The sequence below is a fragment of the Hirundo rustica genome, chromosome 9 (assembly GCF_015227805.2).
Source record: "Hirundo rustica isolate bHirRus1 chromosome 9, bHirRus1.pri.v3, whole genome shotgun sequence".
In the NCBI taxonomy this organism is placed as follows: Eukaryota; Metazoa; Chordata; class Aves; order Passeriformes; family Hirundinidae; genus Hirundo; species Hirundo rustica.
Genome location: NC_053458.1, coordinates 21,922,811 through 21,940,476, shown reverse-complemented (window position 1 = coordinate 21,940,476; position 17,666 = coordinate 21,922,811). Strand labels below are relative to the sequence as shown.

Sequence of the window (17,666 nt, the reverse complement as noted above, 5' to 3'; positions counted from 1 at the left end):
CAGATGCATTATTTCTCCCAGGTGACCTAAATATAATGTGACCAGTTAAATAAATAGATTTTTAGGGCTTTTTTAATAATAAAGCATTTAGAGATGTAGAAGAAAAGACAGTGATACTTTCCTCTTCCACTGCTTTTTCTCTAAAAGGAGATAATTTTCTATGCTCATAAAGAATAAGTACTGTTCTCTTTTGTAAGCATCCAGTGCTTTTTTTTTTTACTTTTTTAAAGTTCTCATTTTTTACTGGACTGTATTATTGACACAGGTGTAGTAGAAGTCTTCATCTATGGTACAAGAAGGGAGTTTTGTTAAACGACTTTCACCCTTTTCTTGCCAGGCTCTGTATAATACTTTCTCCCTGAAGTCATTATAGGAAGTGGGATAGTATGGCAAACTTGTTTCATAAGTATATAATGCATCAAATAATATTTTGGTGGATGCAGTGAGGTTGGTGTTGTGTTTTTTTGGTTTTTTTTTTGTTTTGTTTTGTTGTTTTTTTTTTTTTTTTTTAACTAGTATGGCATACAATACCTCGTTTTGCTAATTAAATTGGCATATATAGACATTAACATTTAAATGCTTCTTGCCTTCAAGTTAGGGCAGGTCATACTTGTCAAAGTTTCCTCTCCAACTCATTTCACTGTCAGTTTCGATCTGTTTCTCACCTGCAGTTAGGCCATAGTTGGGAGACTCTGGGGGTGGTTCTGCCTGGCTGAAACAATTTGGCCTCTTGTTTGTTCCTCCACCACGAGTTGTGGTAGCAGAGCCGTGCGTGGCCTGGGCAGTGTTGCTGCTGTGCAGGTACTACAGCCTGGCCAATGCTCTTGGTTCACTGAAGAAGTTTCAACAGTACATTTTAATTCTTTTCTACTTAGAGGAAAACTTTTAAATCACTCTCCATCCAGAAAAAACATTTTGCCTCATGACACCGAGTTCTGACATTGCAGAAGAGTGCTTTGACTCTGTATTTTGAATGATTCTAGACAAAGTTTCTCTCTGCAAGGACAAGCAGTACTCAGTGAACTGAGTTCTCCTTTGTGCTCCTTTTGTTACTCTTTTTGATTGACTGTTAAAACCATTTTTTCCCTTAATCACTAAATGGTGCAGAATTGCATATTCATTTCTTAAAAAGCATTATACTCATCCCGCTGCCTTAAAATGTGTAGGGAATCTTCTGTAAAAATTCATGTAGAGAAGAAAACCCAACAGCCTAAAGTACCAGAAGGATTTGAAGTATATGAAGTAGTGTGCATTAAGTGGTCTTCGGCTTTGTTTTTTGGAGAGACTTCTGAGGGGGTTGTTGATGTTTTAATCTAGAGATCTCTAACCTTAATGAGACCCCATTAAAAGAAGAAATTTTAGTCCTCCTCCACCTTTAAATCCCAAGCATGCTGCCATATAATTGGCTTCCACTTGATAAAGGAAGATACATATTTGTTAAATATTTATGTAGCTCTCTTTTTAATCATATAAACCTTTCTAATTGAATGGTATTTTGTCTTTGTAAATAAATAAATATCTCTTTTGTTGGATTTTTTTTTTTTTTAATACTGCAATAAACAAACCAGCATTTTAACTTGGGAGGAAACTTCCTGGTGTTAAAAACCAACAAAAGCAAGTCCGGCGTATGATTAACAGTGAGAAATTTCTCTTAAGGGATTTGCCCTAAATTTGATCATAGATCAAAATACTTAAATATTTTGAACTTGTATTTTCATCAACTCCAGAAGTCAAACAGAAAAATCTTTGCAGACCCCCTGAAACATTCCCTCCTCCATTTTGTTTTTGTTTGTTTTTTTTTTTTTTTAAAGTATATACCTTGCCCTCTTCATCGCTTTAAAATGGAAGATGAAAGCTGCAGTAAAAGGCTCTTCTGCTGAATTCCTGTGAAATATGGAGTTTTCTCCATTAGAAGTCCCCTGCAATCAGTACCAAATACCACACTAGTATGGCTTGGAAATTGCAGCCCGCAATAACTTTGATAAAGGCTGAATAAGTTTCTCAAGAAGAGAAGCATCTCTTTAACATCCTTATCTACAATACCATGATGGAGGTTTTGAAGGCCAGCAGAAAGGGTCTCAGCTACCTTTGTCAGCTGCACATTTGCTTAGCTTTGGTCATAAGCAGAGGCTGAGAAGATCTTTATCTTCTCTGGCTTGTTACAGGTATCACCTATTTTGTGATGGTGGAATCTTCTAGCAGCAGATTTATTCTGAAAACAGAGCTGAATCTTATTTCCCTCTTCCACCCCAAACTGCAATGATCAAAGTCCAAAAGTCGTCCTTCTCCTTCCCTGAATAAATTTGCATAACTCAGAGCAATTGCAATTGTGTATTAAAACACCTGAAAAGTAGATTTGAATATATAGAGATTGTGATAAATATACCTTAACTGGAGGACTGGTCTTAGGGCATTTTTATGTTTTATTAAATGGTTTTACCGGATATTTTACTGGAAAAGTTGGGATAAGTAGTTGCACTTGTCCAAATAGGACTAAAATCATTTTATTAGAAACTATTTAGGTTGCTACTGTTGCACATGAGATTGTTTGCAAATTTCCTCACAAATTTTGTATTTAGTTCTATCTGGAGTTATTAATTATGCCAAACAACTTTGAGGTACTTCTGGCCCGCTACATTAGGCACTAAATAACTCAGTGGGAGGCCATGTTGTTGTGATTGTATGAGGGTGAGATAAAGTAGCATTACTCAGTATGTTGAATACATGTGACCACTGAATGCTGGATTGCTAAGTTATACGAAGTCCGTCACATAAAGAAATGAATCGCTGTATGCCATTCATTGCTATTTTTTTTTTAACTGGCAAACTGATAAATATTTCATGACCACAGGTAAGCAGAAAACTCACTTTCTCCAGCCCACAAAACTCTTGAGTTCAAAACTAGTCCTGTTCTACTTTGAATTTTGCTAAAATTTAGGAAGAATGAAGAGATCTGTCTGAAACAGCCGATTTACTGCTAAATGTGAAACAGCTATTTTGGAGTCAGTGTGTCTGTTTTTTGACTATAAATTCCCTTTTAATCCCTGGAAATGTTTTCTGAAGGAGTTTTCTTTAAAAATGGTACCATTCCACATGAAGTTTGACTTTATGAATCACCATCCTCCAGCTTGAGAGAAAAGCTGATATTCAAAGACTGCAGTACTTGTGAATTAGGAGTCAAACATGAAGTGAAATCTTCTTACGTTTTTGGTGAGAAGTGGCACTTGATCCTTGAGGCAAAGAAATTCACTTCAGCCTACATGACACATCACATTACGAGCAAGTGCACTGGCAGGGCTATAAGATGAAATGCCATTTTCTCTTAAGTTAAAAGTAGGACACATTTTTTCCATTTCTGAGAGTTCTATCACTTCATATACTTGCTTTTGGAAATGAAAAATGGCAAGGGCCCTGTACAGAAGTGGCCTATGAATTACAGAAAAGCAGCTTATGCTGAGTAGTGTGGCACAAGAAGATGCCAGGCATTTCTTGAGAGAATGCAGCACAGTCATGTGGAGATTACAGAGCCCACAAAATTTAGTCATGTTAAGTCTCTTTTTCTTAAATAGAGAGGAGAATGAATAAAATATAATTAGTTATGTTTTTTAGCAGGCTTATAGATGATCAATATACTAACAGAACTTGTACAATAAGTACAGAGAGGGAAGAGATAATATATGGGGGTTTTTAGGTTTGTTAACTTCAGTATCCTGATCTAAATTACTGCTGCTAGGGTTTGAGAGTGATACACAATTCTGTGCATCACATACCACACAGAACTACCTAGACTTCACTGTTACTCTGTAGCAGTGTCCAAAAGATTGTCTGCTTTGGTTTACTGTAGGATGAATAAAAGGAATAATCCTAACACAGCTTCTCACAGCTTGAGAATCAGGGAATAAACAAAGAGGAGTTTCTCATATTACATGACTCTGAATCTGGAACAGGAGCCCAGATGAACCTGGCTGTCCTGCTGGCTTCACCAGTAGCTTGGTTTCTCCTTAAGGAAACTTATAAAAATGTTTCAATCTACACTAATAGGTTTTGTTTAATTGTCGCTCTGGCATTTTTGTTGGAATTGTGTTCTACAAATGGAAAAAAAAACAACTATAATGCCATAGAGGTGATGGAATGAAAGAAGAGAATTTTATTCTTTGCACTATAGTTTGATAAATTGCCTTGTCTTAAGATTTTTGTTGTTGTTTTAATAGCTTTGAGACAGTTTTATTTTCAAGAGTTTGAATCAGTAGAAAAAGAATAATGAAGACTTAAAAACAAGAAATATACTGCAGTGAGAGCTGTAACCCTAGCTCACAAAAGCTTTTGCTTGTAATAATAAAGACTGGAGTTGTAATTAGTTTTTTTGGAGTGTTTTTCACTCCAGCTGCACTAGACAATACTCTGACTTGTAGTTAATACATACAGACATATCTACTTATTTTCCTTTGCATTGCACCATGTGTACTTCCCTAATTGGCAGCTTGCCATTATGTGTGGAAAACAAGATTGTGTTAGCAAGCGGGAGAGAGCGAGATATCCAATGTCTGCAGTGCACAAATATCTGAGTTAGATTACTGAAAGAAGAAGAGATTTAAGTTTGAATTTAGTTATTTGGATCATAATGCACTTAGCTCTTCGCTAAGGTTAAACATGAGTTACAAATAAGCTAAGTCCAAGTTAAAACTCAGACTGCCACTGTGAGATTTCACTTTAACAAGTGTTACTTTCATTTAATGTGGAATCTATGTACATACCCAGAAAGAGTGGATAGATTCAATATGCCCACTCAGGTTTTCTCTTAATACTGAAAGTTATGTCAAATTGCAAAGGTGCTCTTCTCCCCTAATGAAGGATGGGATTGTGAAGGCATTCTGCTTTAGTTTTGGGAAGTTAAACATCATAGGTAGGAACACGGTGACTGAATACAATGTTGTAGGAAATAAATGCTCCTTACTCCATACAAGAACTAAAAAATTAGCATTAATATCCCACACATTTTTGCAAATTAGAGAACTGATACAACAGCAAGAGCTCCATCAAGGCGCTGTATCACTGCCCTTTTTAAGGGATGTATTGCTAATCTGATTGAGGATCACTTGGCACCAATTTCACATGGTCTAGCTAGGCCAGCGCAGTCTATCTTGAAGTAAAGCATTCAAATCAATTTTATCTCCCTGGGAAAGTCTTGCTAGGTCTTCAAATTTCTCTTGCTACATCTTAAGTGAAATTGATTGTGAGTAGAACCGGCTGTAATACTGGATCCTGTCTGAGAAGTCAAACTTTCCACTAGTACAAAATACTTACATAGAACCCACAAGTTTAACTAACTTCCTAAATTCTAGAAGACAGGGTTTTAGTTCTTTTGAAGCATGGATCTTGCATGTTTTAAGACATTCATGGCTTAAGGGCACAGAAATATTTTTTTTTTTTTTTTAATTCTTTCAGAGAGATTCAGTTTAGGGCTTCAGTTTCCTTAAATTCCTTTTGTCAGTATCCCTTTTTTTGCCTTAGTGTATGATAAGTGCTTGTAGTAATTCAGGTGTTGCAGATGGATTACAAACTGAATGAATAGGTTTTGAGCACTCAAAAGCAATGCTTTTCTAGAGAGCACTTGAATTAGAAAAACAGACTCTGAAGACTTTCTGACACAGACTGTCTGCTATAGTTTGCATAAATCTATGCTGAATGAATATTCAACCAGAATTACTTGAAAAGACTCAATAGAACTACTGCCAAATGAAACAAAAAATTCTCTTAGTTCTGTAAAACTAAGGTGGTCATCAATGAACGTAGTCACTACTGTATTAATGATTTAGTTATTAGAGGTGGTAGGAACAGTGGAACATGGTTAAAATCAGCATAGTTTGTCATCTGTTTCAATCTTGCATTTTGTAGTTCTCATCCTGAATTCAGGGATTTCATTAGCTTCCCTGACATAATCAGCTGAAAGTTACTCTGTTCAATCCATATAATCCACTGTTTTAACAGTCTGTATGATCTCCAGCTGATGGAGCCAGCCTTCAAACCAGCTTTGCTGGGAGTTTATCCAGTTCTCCATACAGGAATTAATTCACTTCAATAAATTTGAGCACATCTTTTCTTTTTTTGCCCTTTCTGTTTATTAAATATTGTAGCCCCCATCCTTTAAACAGGTTTTGTCAACTGAAACAGTGGAGGTAAAGAAATTTTTCAGAAAAGAGTGATTGTTTAAGCATCAACAGTAGCCTCTTAAATACTTTTGATTTAGGTGTTTCTGTGAAAATCCTCGTGTCATGTGATCCATACCTAACCAGCTTCAACTTTTGAAGGTGATACTAAATAAATACATTCAACAGAATTTGGAAAAAGTTGGGTGGTGCAATTGCCTTTATCAATCTTCACAGGATTGTTTTCTCTCATCAGCACATCTATAATGTCTTGTTACACAAATCTGACTCTGGCCTCACAGTTTTGAGGATAAACTAATCACTCTTTGTGATCCAGTTCCAGAGATGTAAAGTATGTTTGCCCGGCTTCATTCCACTAAAAAAGGTGTTTCCCTCCAAAATATCTACATTTTTTCTTCATCTTCTCACCCTTACAGGTAAAACCAGTCACCTTCCAAAATGCTCTCATGAAGCAATGCCATTTTATTAGGTGGCTTAAATGACAGCCAGAAAATATTTAAATACCTGCTTACGCTTGAAGATTATATAATTTTCTTTTTAGTCTGAAATAGGTTTTTATTAAGTTTTCATAATAAGCCACTTATTGAACACTTGTTCCTACTAGGCATCCTTTAAGAAATACAAAAAATATATTGGGATCAGTGTTACAAGACCACGAGTCAATCATCCTTATGAAGAAATAAATGTGAAAGAGCTGTTTGAATAAGAAATGTTATTAACTGAAAGTTGAATTTTAATTCAAGAATGTATAAAGAAATGAGAAGTTCTTTCAGCATCACTGAGATAAAGTAGTGCTGGTCTGTTGAGGAGAGCACTTACAGTTTGTCTTGGAGAGACTCTTTTAGCTTTTGCTTATTTCAGTGAAAGGTAGTTACCAGCTCTGAAAGGCAAAAGCGCCAACTTCCATTTGCCCCAGCAAACTTCTGCTTTTGTTTTTAATCAATCTGGAAGTAATTTGAATATGAAAATAATGAGTATTCTCATGAAAAATGTGTTTTGATGCTGCTTTTAACTGTTATGTTTAGGAAATATCTTCTTGATTTATCAAGATAGGTATTCTAGTAGGTAACAATAGGAATGGCACTGTATGAGGGAGACATTGTCTCCTTGTCGTTCTCAGAGCAGGATAAAATGTGAGGCTTCTGAGGCTGTGGGAAATGAGTTTTCAGTACGAGATGTTTTGACTTTTAACTAAAAGATTGAGTTCTACAGTGCCACCATCTTTTAAAGATTAAATCCACATGGCACTATATGGAATACAATATCCATTGTTCATACTTCTTGAATGACTTGGAATCATGTGTTAACATGATGAAACCAGATGGGATGTTCAAACACTCCATTCACTGGTAGCCAGATGTCTTTCCTGGAGAATGGGGGTGGGATCCTCCAAATACAAATTTCAGAAAAGATGGCAACTGTCAAATTTTGAGCAATTTATCCAAGTGATAAATAAGTTATATTCGTGATTCAATAACTGCTTATCATTTTTAGGGCAAGTTTTATGTCTCATCTTTGCTCCTGTCTTCAGATATGGATGTATCTTTTCCCCTTCAATGAGGAAGTAAAATTAACTTGGCAAGTATGCTGGGAGATACAGGGTTTGCTTTTGTGCTTGAATTAACATCTTCCAAACAAAAAAAGTGGAAAAAGCAGGCAGCAGAGAACAAAGTAGGTAAGTCAAGAGCAAACTGCAGAATGTAGTACTAAATTTTTAAAAAGTTAATTGAAGGGTTAGCAGCCAGAGAGTTTGTATCTCTAGATTAGATTAACAAATGTTTCTATTATGAGCTACTTATATCTGCAGGTAGATTTGCAGAATATTCATGGATATCTCCTTGTGTCTTAAATAACAAACCAAAACAAAACCTCTTCAGTGTGCTACCTTTGACCCTTAGAAAAATTCTGCTACAGTGGGCTTGCAGCCCAGTGGAGAGACTGTAAATATGTTTAGACAGGTGGTACTGTCTGAGGCCTTCTTTAAGAAAATAGAAAACAATACAGAAGGTCTTCATTTGGAAATGTTCTCATATACTGAAGTATGCCCAATATCTTTCAGTGCAGAATGCCTTTTCCAAGAATCTCGCTGTTTGTCATGAAATAAAGTACGAGTTTTCAAACAGAACAATTGAGAAGCAGTGTCCCCCACATTTCTCTTTAATTCTATCTTAACATCACTTATTTTGCATTTGTGCAGTAAAAGAAATGGCAGACAATTTAAGTCGCTAAATTTAAAGTTTCTGGAGGACAAATCTTTGGCAAGGAGGGGTGCACAATTCTAGTCTTCGTTATGGTTGCCACCTCCTGTTGTAGAGAGCTAAGGAAAAAAGGAGCAGGAAGCTCATTAAGATCTTGTAGCCAAAGGCCACAAACCCCCTCCCATAAAAGTCTCAAATTTTCTTGACTGTCTCCTCTTCCTTTGCAACATCCAAAACACGCAGTGAATCCTGAGGGCATCCAGCAGGAAATCATTGCTGTCTGTTCTGTGTAAATCCCAAAGAAGGAAAGAAAAGGACAGGATATAGTCACGACACAGTGAGTTACTCATCAGAGAAGCATTGCAGGAGGACAGAGTAGAGACCTTTTCTTAATACAAAAAAAAGTTGGGAATTCAGCCAAGTCCCACTGGTCCTTTCAATGGCCTTGATGTTCGCACAACCTGTGCATGCAAGGCAGCATTCTCCTTTCTCCAGGAGGGTGTTGGAAACACGATGGAGGCCTACCCCACTGGAGCCTGCTGGGATGAGCCTAATGTGATTCCCTGTGCTGGTTGCTACCAAGGTACAAGCGTGTTGTCATCTCCTCAGAGAAACAATGCAGTTGTGCATCTAAGAATTAGATCCATGAACTCGACATACACATTCAGTGTTAGTCCCTTGTTCCCTTTGAACTATTTCTTAAAGTTCAGGATTTTTTTTTTTTTTTGGTAGTATAAATTTAAACCAGTATTTCAGAAAAAAAGTCTCAATTCCTCCTCCAAAAGGACAGGAACTTCATCAGCTTTTTAAGTTACTTAGGTTTCACTTCCTTCGTTAGCAGAATGATAGATTTTAATTTTTTTTTCATGGAAAAGATCTTAAGTTTTCCCAAATTTAATACCGAGTCTGAGAAATTCGGCTAGAATACTGATATGGAAGGAATAGTCCTGATTATTGATTCTCTAAATGAAGTTGTGTAAAATTTATTCCCTGAATATAAACACAAAACTGGCATGGGATAGTAGTTAGAGGGATATTTTCTCCTCTTTAAAAATAATTTTAAAAATACCAGCTAAAAACCCTCAAAATGAATGTGTTTTGTGGATTTGACCTTAAAATAAAGCAGTAAAACTTCATAATTACAAATAAATATGACTAAAAATAAATTTGCCAATGGGGTGAGGAAAGAGGAAGTGTGAATTTACAAACAAAATGTTAGATGAATCCCACACATTGAAATACCAATGTCCTATAAGTTGACTCAGTGAAAATTCATGAGACGCTGCTGCTTGCTTTACTGTATTATTCTGTACTTTGAGGAAATAATCAGATGGCAACCTGGTTATTTTTTGAGGTTTCCACAATAATGAAAATGTAGATTTGAGGTCTTAAACTTTCTTGTGTCAATTTAATGAAAGTATTTCTGTATCTTCGAACTGCTCTATAAAAATGCACTATTTTCCTTGCATTTATGCTTTTAAGTGAAGTTTTTTTTAAACTCTCATCATATGTAGAGTTGTGTATTTATGTAACCAGTTCCGATTTTTACATCTTTCCATTTTGCTGTTTGCAGAGGAATACAGCAATCCAGGGCAGAGTTGTTTAGAGAAGCAGATTGGATGGGGGTAGAAGAGGTGGGTAAGAAGCTGCTAACCAGCAAATGGATTTCACAAGAGGAATCTGTCTCTAGTTTTAGAATTTTGTGATGCTCTGAAGCAAACCTGAGCTCTGGTCCTGACATGAAGAGGATCTGGAAAGAAGGATGATTTCTCTTCCTTCTCTCTGGTATATTAAGAAATTTTACTTGAAGAAAACAAAAGGATTTTTTAGGTGTTATGCAAGACTGAACTATTACGTAAGAATTACAGAAGGAGACACCTGGTTGTTTTAGGCGTTTTTTGTTATGGCTCTCTTCAACGGACATGAAAAAAAAATTACAATGAAGCACAATTCAGAGATGTTTTGCTTTAATTTTCTTTCTCCAGGTAAAATGCATAGTGAGGGCACTAGGAATGATTAGAGGATGAGCGAAATGTATGCACAGGAAAAAGAAGAGGTGCAGTGGACAAATTTTGTGTTTTAGGTGCACGTAGGAGAGTCTGATTAGTATGGCACGTAGGAGAGTCTGATAAGAGTAAATGAATCAAAGCACAAGAATAGTACCCTATTTCTGCCATGCTATTTTTTCAGCAGATTTAGTTTGCTATCTGACAATTGTAAGAAATCAGTTTAGAATTTACAGAGACTGAGTCTCTTCTGAAAGCCATGATTTTGATGTTCCAAAATAGCGGAAAATGAATTTATATTTTTGGTAATCTGTTTTACTTAAATTAGAATCTTGATAAATTTCAGTTTTATTCCTTTTAATACTTGTAAATCTTTGTAATGTCAGTCATTTTCAAATAATGCAAAATTTTCATCTTAGTTTTTAGTCCTGAAAAAAAATTTAAAATAGCCACCTAAAGCAAGATAAATGAAGCTAGCTTTCCAGACAGAGGATTCTGAAGTTCTGGGAGTGAAGGCCCCAAATGGCTGCTTCCACTGATACACAGCAGACACAAAAGTGATGATCTTTATGAGATAGTAGGTGAAAACTGTGAGAATTTACTTAATTCTGTTTATTTCAAGTCCAACTCTTCAGTGCTCTGTGTTTCCTTTACAGAAACAATGTCTGTTTTCAGTCTGCACAAGTAGTTGAATTCTCAGCTGTGCAAAAAATACAATTATGACAAGTACACTTGACCTTCAGTGAAATTAAGGAGAGTACCACCTGCACTAAATATGTCTTGTAAACAGTGTTGGGAGCAAAGGGATACAGTCTGGCTAGAAATCAAATCCAGTTGCATGGCTTTCTGCAGTAGTAACTTTTTAGGTTTTTAAAGTTTTGACTTCTAATCGTACCCTACCCTCAATCGAGGCATGTTGATGAGTTGTTCACAGCTGCACTGTGAACAGGAGCACTATTTGTGCTGAGATAAAGCTACCCAGCTCTAGAAATAGTCTGTCATGCAATAAACAACCTTTTTTTCCCCCATTATTCTCTTGTAGTTGCAGGGTCACAAATTAAATTGAAAAACACAAGAAAATTGTTTCAGGACACACTTCCCAGAATATTTTGACCCCTTGACCTGTGCCTACTCCTGGAATAAACTGCTATATTAAGATCCCTCTTTTGTTTAAAAGAAAAATCTCCGCCAAAATCAGACCGCTTAAAACTATCAAGGCAATAAAAATGACGTAGACTAATTTTTATTTAGCAATGTCATAGTAAAAGATGAAAGAATTCTTTTAGAGAGAGGCACGGTGTCCTGTAAGCAGTATAGGTGCTTAGCATATCTGAAAGGTAATCCAGTAAAATAAATATTATGGTCCAGATGCAAACATATCTCTAACAAAGCAATTCCCTAAATAGAAACCCTCATCTGAACTCTTTTTAGGTAAGTCTCACCTTGAAGTAATGCTGTTCATAGAAATGTGTTATTCTGGCTAGACTAGTAGCGTTTTCCATAAAGCCTACCAGCTGCTATTCACCTCTTTTAAACCAATCCTATTCCTTCTTTCTTCTCCTTCAATGTGATGAGCACTTCTCAGCATAGCTCAGTGAGGAAGGAATGTGGGGAAGTCAGCCAGTTATTTTAAAGTTTTAAATTTCTAAATCAGAATCTTAATTTTGTGGGGGGGGGGCATAGTTAGCTAGTACGGATAACAAAGTGCAGGAACCATGACTGGACAGTCTTGGATTTGCAGTAAGCTTTATGCCTCTGGAGAAAGTTTGGTTTAGTACCTGGTATTACACAGTGAAAATCATCTTCAGTGCCAGGCGAAACCCAAAGGAGCCGAAGTCCAGCAGCATTGGGTGCATGAGGAAATTGGGGTCCTTGCTCACAGTAGCAAGAAATGCCCACAGTGCCCGTTTCAGAAACAACACAGCATGGCTAGTGGTCTTGAAGATGATGGTTTACTTTCCAGATTATACTTTCTCCTCAGAAAAGTTAAATTGCAGGCCTCAAAAATCTTAGCAATCATCTACTAAACATAAAGCACAGAGAAATAATTTTGTGTGTCCTTTTATATTATCTTCATTACCGAAAACTGTAGAATTTATAGATTTGATACACTCCTTATTTTTGTAAATCAGAATTGAAATTGTACAGACATTATGTAGCTTAGGTTTTTTTATTATTATTTTCTAAAATGGCTGCTTTTCTTTAACATTTACATCATCCAAATCTAATTAATATCTGTACAAGAAATCAATTTTTTTTTCCTGAGGAAAATGAACTGTATTGCCTTGACTATTTTGTAGCAATGCGTTTTGGTTTTGTCTTCCATTTCCATAGCAAAGAGATTTAATTTAAGAGAGATCAATAGCAGTGCCGGCATATATTGCATACTCCTGGTGTAATTCCACAGTGCTGGGGAGCATGAGACAAGTTTATACTTAATCCTGTATCTTGTTGTATAGAATTATGTAAATTAAATCCCCTTACAAAGAAGCTTTTGTTTTTATTAATTTAATGCAGTAATACTAATAAGGGAAAATGTGTAAAACAAATCATTGCGTGTACTTAGGATAAAAAAATGTGCTAACCCTTGATATTGGGTGGGCGTAATGGATGTGTAAAGTGCTCTGTGCACTTTGCAGCGTGTGAAACCTGCAAAATCTTTCCAGTAATGTTAAAGCACTTGCAAAAATGTTGCACCTGGAGCAGGGAGGAGTGAAGAGGGCAAAGGTCAGCATTAGGCATTAAAACACTGACTAAACAGACTTTACACTCGGTGAAAAGTCCAGACAACCCCTGCAGTGTCATCTTACAACTCTGGTTTTCTTCTTTTCAGGACATAGTAATCCATAAATACACTCTAGTTACCAGCAGCTTAGCTCTTCCCCCGCTTCTCCCCCTTTTTAACTCTCTTTTCATTTATAATTCTTACATAAAGATCTGAATTTTTAACCCTTTCCAAGTCTTTTAATCAACCTTGGGAACTGCTTTTCTTCACTGCTGTCATTTGCTAGACTTATCTTTTTAATCCCTTTTCTTGTTTCAAATAATCTAAAAAAATAATGCTTGAAAAGCAATACAAACTCAGGGTGTGGATAAGACATTCTGGGAAACTATCAGATTTTTACTTCTAAAAAAAGGCAGTTAAACTCTGTTATCTACTTAAAAGCAGTCTTTGTTTCTGAAGCTTATTAACCAGACACTCTATGTAAAATACCTCATGGGATGTGGTATAATTTTTTTTCTGCAACTACTTCTGAGCTTATTTGTTTGGATAGATGAAACTAGTTGCAGCTGGGATGCTGCAAGAAAAGAATTGTCTTGTTTGCCATTGTTGTTTTTTTCAATCAAACAAAAAGTGAAAAACCTCATCAATTTCTCTAAACTGGAAAAATGCAGAGGTAAAACAAAGAGGTGTTTGTACTTTTATTATACAATTAAGTCTTTCAGTTTTGCATCTATTACACTTAGATGAAAGCATGAGACCAAACTGATTTTAATCATTTTATCTGCCCCCATTACCACGTCCCATGGCTTAAGAGACTGGATAGACTCCTAATATAACCTGGAGCCTTGACAGCAAAAATAGGCTGGTGAAATACAGCCCATCAGTTGCAAGTAACTGTGCACATTTTGCTCACTTCCTCTCCTTGTTCTGAGCACTGCACGAGGCTGTGCTTCCACGCAGGATATTTTCCTCTCACCCACTTTTCACTACCCTAGCCTTTCTGAAAACCTGTCGAGACGTTCAGCAGCTCTGTCACCTTGCCTTTTTCATTAAATTTTGCATCCAGTGAGCAACAGACCCAAGATAGCTGAAAGTCTAAGTATTTCTTTCATACTGTTCATGAATATTGATTAGTAACAACACTAATAAGAAAAAGTTTCCTTGTTTGTTTGTTTGTTTGTTTTGCACAGAGTTCCCTCATATTTCCTTGGGGAGAGAAAACAAAGTTTCCAGTTCCGTGTGTGTGACATGGTCATTACTCAGTCACAAAATGGTGGCCTCAAAAGGTCTCCTGTCAAGTCTCTCGGCCCGTGCAGGCTCACTGATTTCTGTTACTCGCTGTGATTTTTAGCATTGAGGCTGAAGGGTTTCCAACTTGGTCTGTTCAGTGGTGGGAATCAAAGAGCCATCAATAGAAACAGAAAGGCGAACGTGAGAGCACAATTCAACGAGGGCAGAACCCAGCAGAGGTATTTACTCTTTAGGGCAATGTGCTCTGTAGAAATCAAAGACCTGTTTCAGCAGGATGCTTTGAGCACGTGCCGAACTTCAAGGGTGGAAGTGGTTTGCTCAGTGGCCTTCAGGCTTTTTAAGTAAGAATATGCTCGAAGCCATTCCAAGATCAGCTCCTTGGGGAAGAACACCAGAGGCAGTGTAAGCCTTGGGCCTAGGATTGAACTCTGGTCATGCAGTGCAGCATTTAATCTGCTCCATCTCATTTGTACTCTGGGACAGTCCGGTGAGTCAGCGTTGTCGAATCTAGAGCATCTTTACAGATGGGGCAGTATTTCCATTCATCCTATATTCTGATACTTTGTTGCAAGTCAGTAAAAAATAAGAAATGAATGTTCAGGTACATGAAGAACTTTAGAAAATTAAGCTAGAACTGAATGACATTGATCTCCTGAGAAAGAGGCTTTGTATCTTGTCTTTTTGTATCTTTCTTTCTGTAGTAATACCGCACCAAAACCGATCCCACTTAATAACAAAAACAAAAGGCCATTGTTCTGTCAAGTATTTTATGTTGTTTTCAAGCATCCGAGGTCTCTCCTGAATCCTTTTCTGTGGTATCTCATTGCTGACCTCGTAATTATAATCATACATTCAAAACTTAAATTCTGCTAATATGACGTAGATGAGAAGCCAGGCAGTTAAATGACTTGCCCAAGGCTATGAAACATCTTTCTAGAGAGCTGAAATCAGACCTTTTACCATGTCTGCCTGGTCAGACACAAGGTCTGTGCTTTTATGTTCTCAGGCATGTTTCTTCATGCAAATGTTATTTGGACTGCATGCTTGACATATACCAAAGGCCATGCTGCCCATTGAATTTTCTCCTGGATTGTTTTTCACCTTAAACATAATTGGGATTTTAATGAAACCCTTCTTTTCTTCTTAATTAAACCACTTTCATAACTATTTTTCAGAGTTTATATTCTACAGGTGTTGTTTATTAATTTAAGCTTATAGTGATAATATGAAACCGCCAGCCATTCAAGCAAAATGTTAAACTAAACTGTGAGGAGTAGAGTGACTTTGTACAAAATAGCCATAAGTTTGTTGCTACTTTTTTTAACCAACCAGACTTGTTCTATATTGCTCTGTTAGTCATTTTCCCCATCCCCTTTTCTCCTGAAGGATTCCTTTTACCCACTTACCTTATCCATGGGCTACATAAACACAGAGGCAGGACTTTGGGCATCCTCTGTGTACTTGTTAAATCACAAATATTGATATTTTCCTTCACACATATCTTACTAAATGCAAATAAAATAGTAGGCAAGGCTGCAATGAATGATGTCGTCTGGGTGTGTATTTCTGTAGATAATGCCTGTGTGTGATACACAGTCTTTACAGACTGTACCTCACAAGTAGATCACACGGACACAATTTAGGCTGATCACAACCAGTTGTGGGGGGGGATGTGTGTGGGTAAAATCTATGTAGGCAAATTTGAAGATTAAAGATGTTTTAAGGGTCAATGTTTTCGACAGTGGAAAAATATATTTTTCAGACTCTTCTAAAATGTGCTTTTCAAAAATTTCTTTATATCCTTCATATCTTTTGCTTTCATTAGAAAAGGTAAAGCAGTTCACGCTTTAATTCAGACACACATTTGTCTCTTTTTGGTCCTTCTTTCCTTGAGTTCGTCTTGGGATGTTTGTTTCCAGTTTTATGGGGTTTTGTTTTGGTTTGGGTTTTTGTTTTGGTTTTGAAGGGTTTTTTGGAGTTTTGTTTGTTTGTTTTGGTTTTGTTGTTATGGGTTTGTTTTTTTTTTTTTTTTTATATTTGGCCATTAAATTATGTCAAGTACCTGCTTGTCTAGTGTCAGACATACATCTTCCTTATTACATGCATTTCTAAAAGAGGAACTCACTATGAGTTTTGCTCAAATGCTACTAGATTTGCTGCTGTACAAATAATATAGATTAAATATTCTTAATTATTTTAGCTCATACTAGAAAAGATCCAGGACAAAGGAGAGATTGATGCAGCGTGCCTTACAATGGTCCTACTGATTTCTCTACTGGCCTTTCCTCTGCACATGGTCAATTAGAATTGAAAATCCTGTGCTGATTTCATTCGCTGGAATTTTTAAGCAGGTCAGGAAGAAAGATGTTATTGAAAGGAAAAGTCTCATCTAAATAAGAAAAGAACACGTGGCCATCTGGTCTAACTGTACCATGCTGAAAGTAGTTTTGACTCTGCTCTAGTTTGAGCTTTGCAACAGTTTGTTAAAATATCAAACAGAAATATATTTACATTAGAACACTCCGTGCTTTTTATCTGTAAAAATGCAATGTTCACTTCTCTTACTATCTGTAATGCATGAGCTCATTTGACCCCGTTACCTTATTGAGACTGTCTATGTTTCTGGTAGGTTCTCAAGTTACTTCAGCTCTGTAGAGGCATAAGTGAAACTACCAATCTTTTGAAAGTTTTGGAAGTAATTCTGAGCATTCTATCATGCTGATAAATCCAACATAGCATTTGGGTTGGACATTAGGAAGAAGTTTTTTAAGGAAGGGGAGATTGGCCATTGGAAAAGGCTACCAGAGAGGTGGTGGAGTCACTGTCCCTGGAGGTGTTTAAGGAAAGACTTAGGATGTGGCACTCAGTGCCATGGCCTGGTTGACAAGATGGTGTGGGGTCACAGGTCTCTATGGTCTCAAAGGTCTTTTCCAACCTAGCTGATGTTGTGATTCTGCGCTCTGTATGTATTAAATCCGTAGAAAATAGGAGTGTGGCAGACTTTTTTCTCCTTCTCTATAAGTAAACATCTTTCATTTATTCTGAAGACTAAAAATCACACTTCTTGAATTAGGAAAAGCTCAAAAAAGCCAATGCAACAGGAAGCATGGGGGGAAGAAGGAAGAGGCGAGTTTAAAACAGGAAATTAGAACTTCAAGTTTGTGTGAGTAGCACCATGGAATTTGCACAACCAAATGTAGGCCAAAGGCTAAGAGACAAGCTGTAATAGGTATCAAATTTTTAAGGAATGGAATCATAAATATGCATGAGCTTCCATGATTGCATTATTTCAGCATCAACTATTAAAAAGTTTAAAGAA

General features: G+C 36.6%; 1 protein-coding gene and 1 long non-coding RNA gene across 11 annotated transcripts in view; one reads left to right on the top strand and one right to left on the bottom strand.

The window, feature by feature from the left end:
- Positions 1-17,666, top strand: part of LOC120756726 (uncharacterized) — a 187,954-nt gene that overhangs the window by 59,607 nt on the left and 110,681 nt on the right. Inside the window, exon 3 of one of the 3 annotated variants that reach the window (XR_009208138.1) lies at positions 14,287-15,890. The exons of the other annotated variants lie outside the window; for them this stretch is intronic. This is a non-coding gene — a long non-coding RNA (uncharacterized LOC120756726). Of the gene's footprint in view, positions 1-14,286; positions 15,891-17,666 lie in introns of those variants that run through there. 3 annotated transcript variants of the gene reach the window in all.
- The window catches only part of LOC120756725 (uncharacterized), a 61,591-nt gene that overhangs the window by 39,814 nt on the left and 4,111 nt on the right, over positions 1-17,666 (bottom strand). The window lies entirely within an intron of this gene.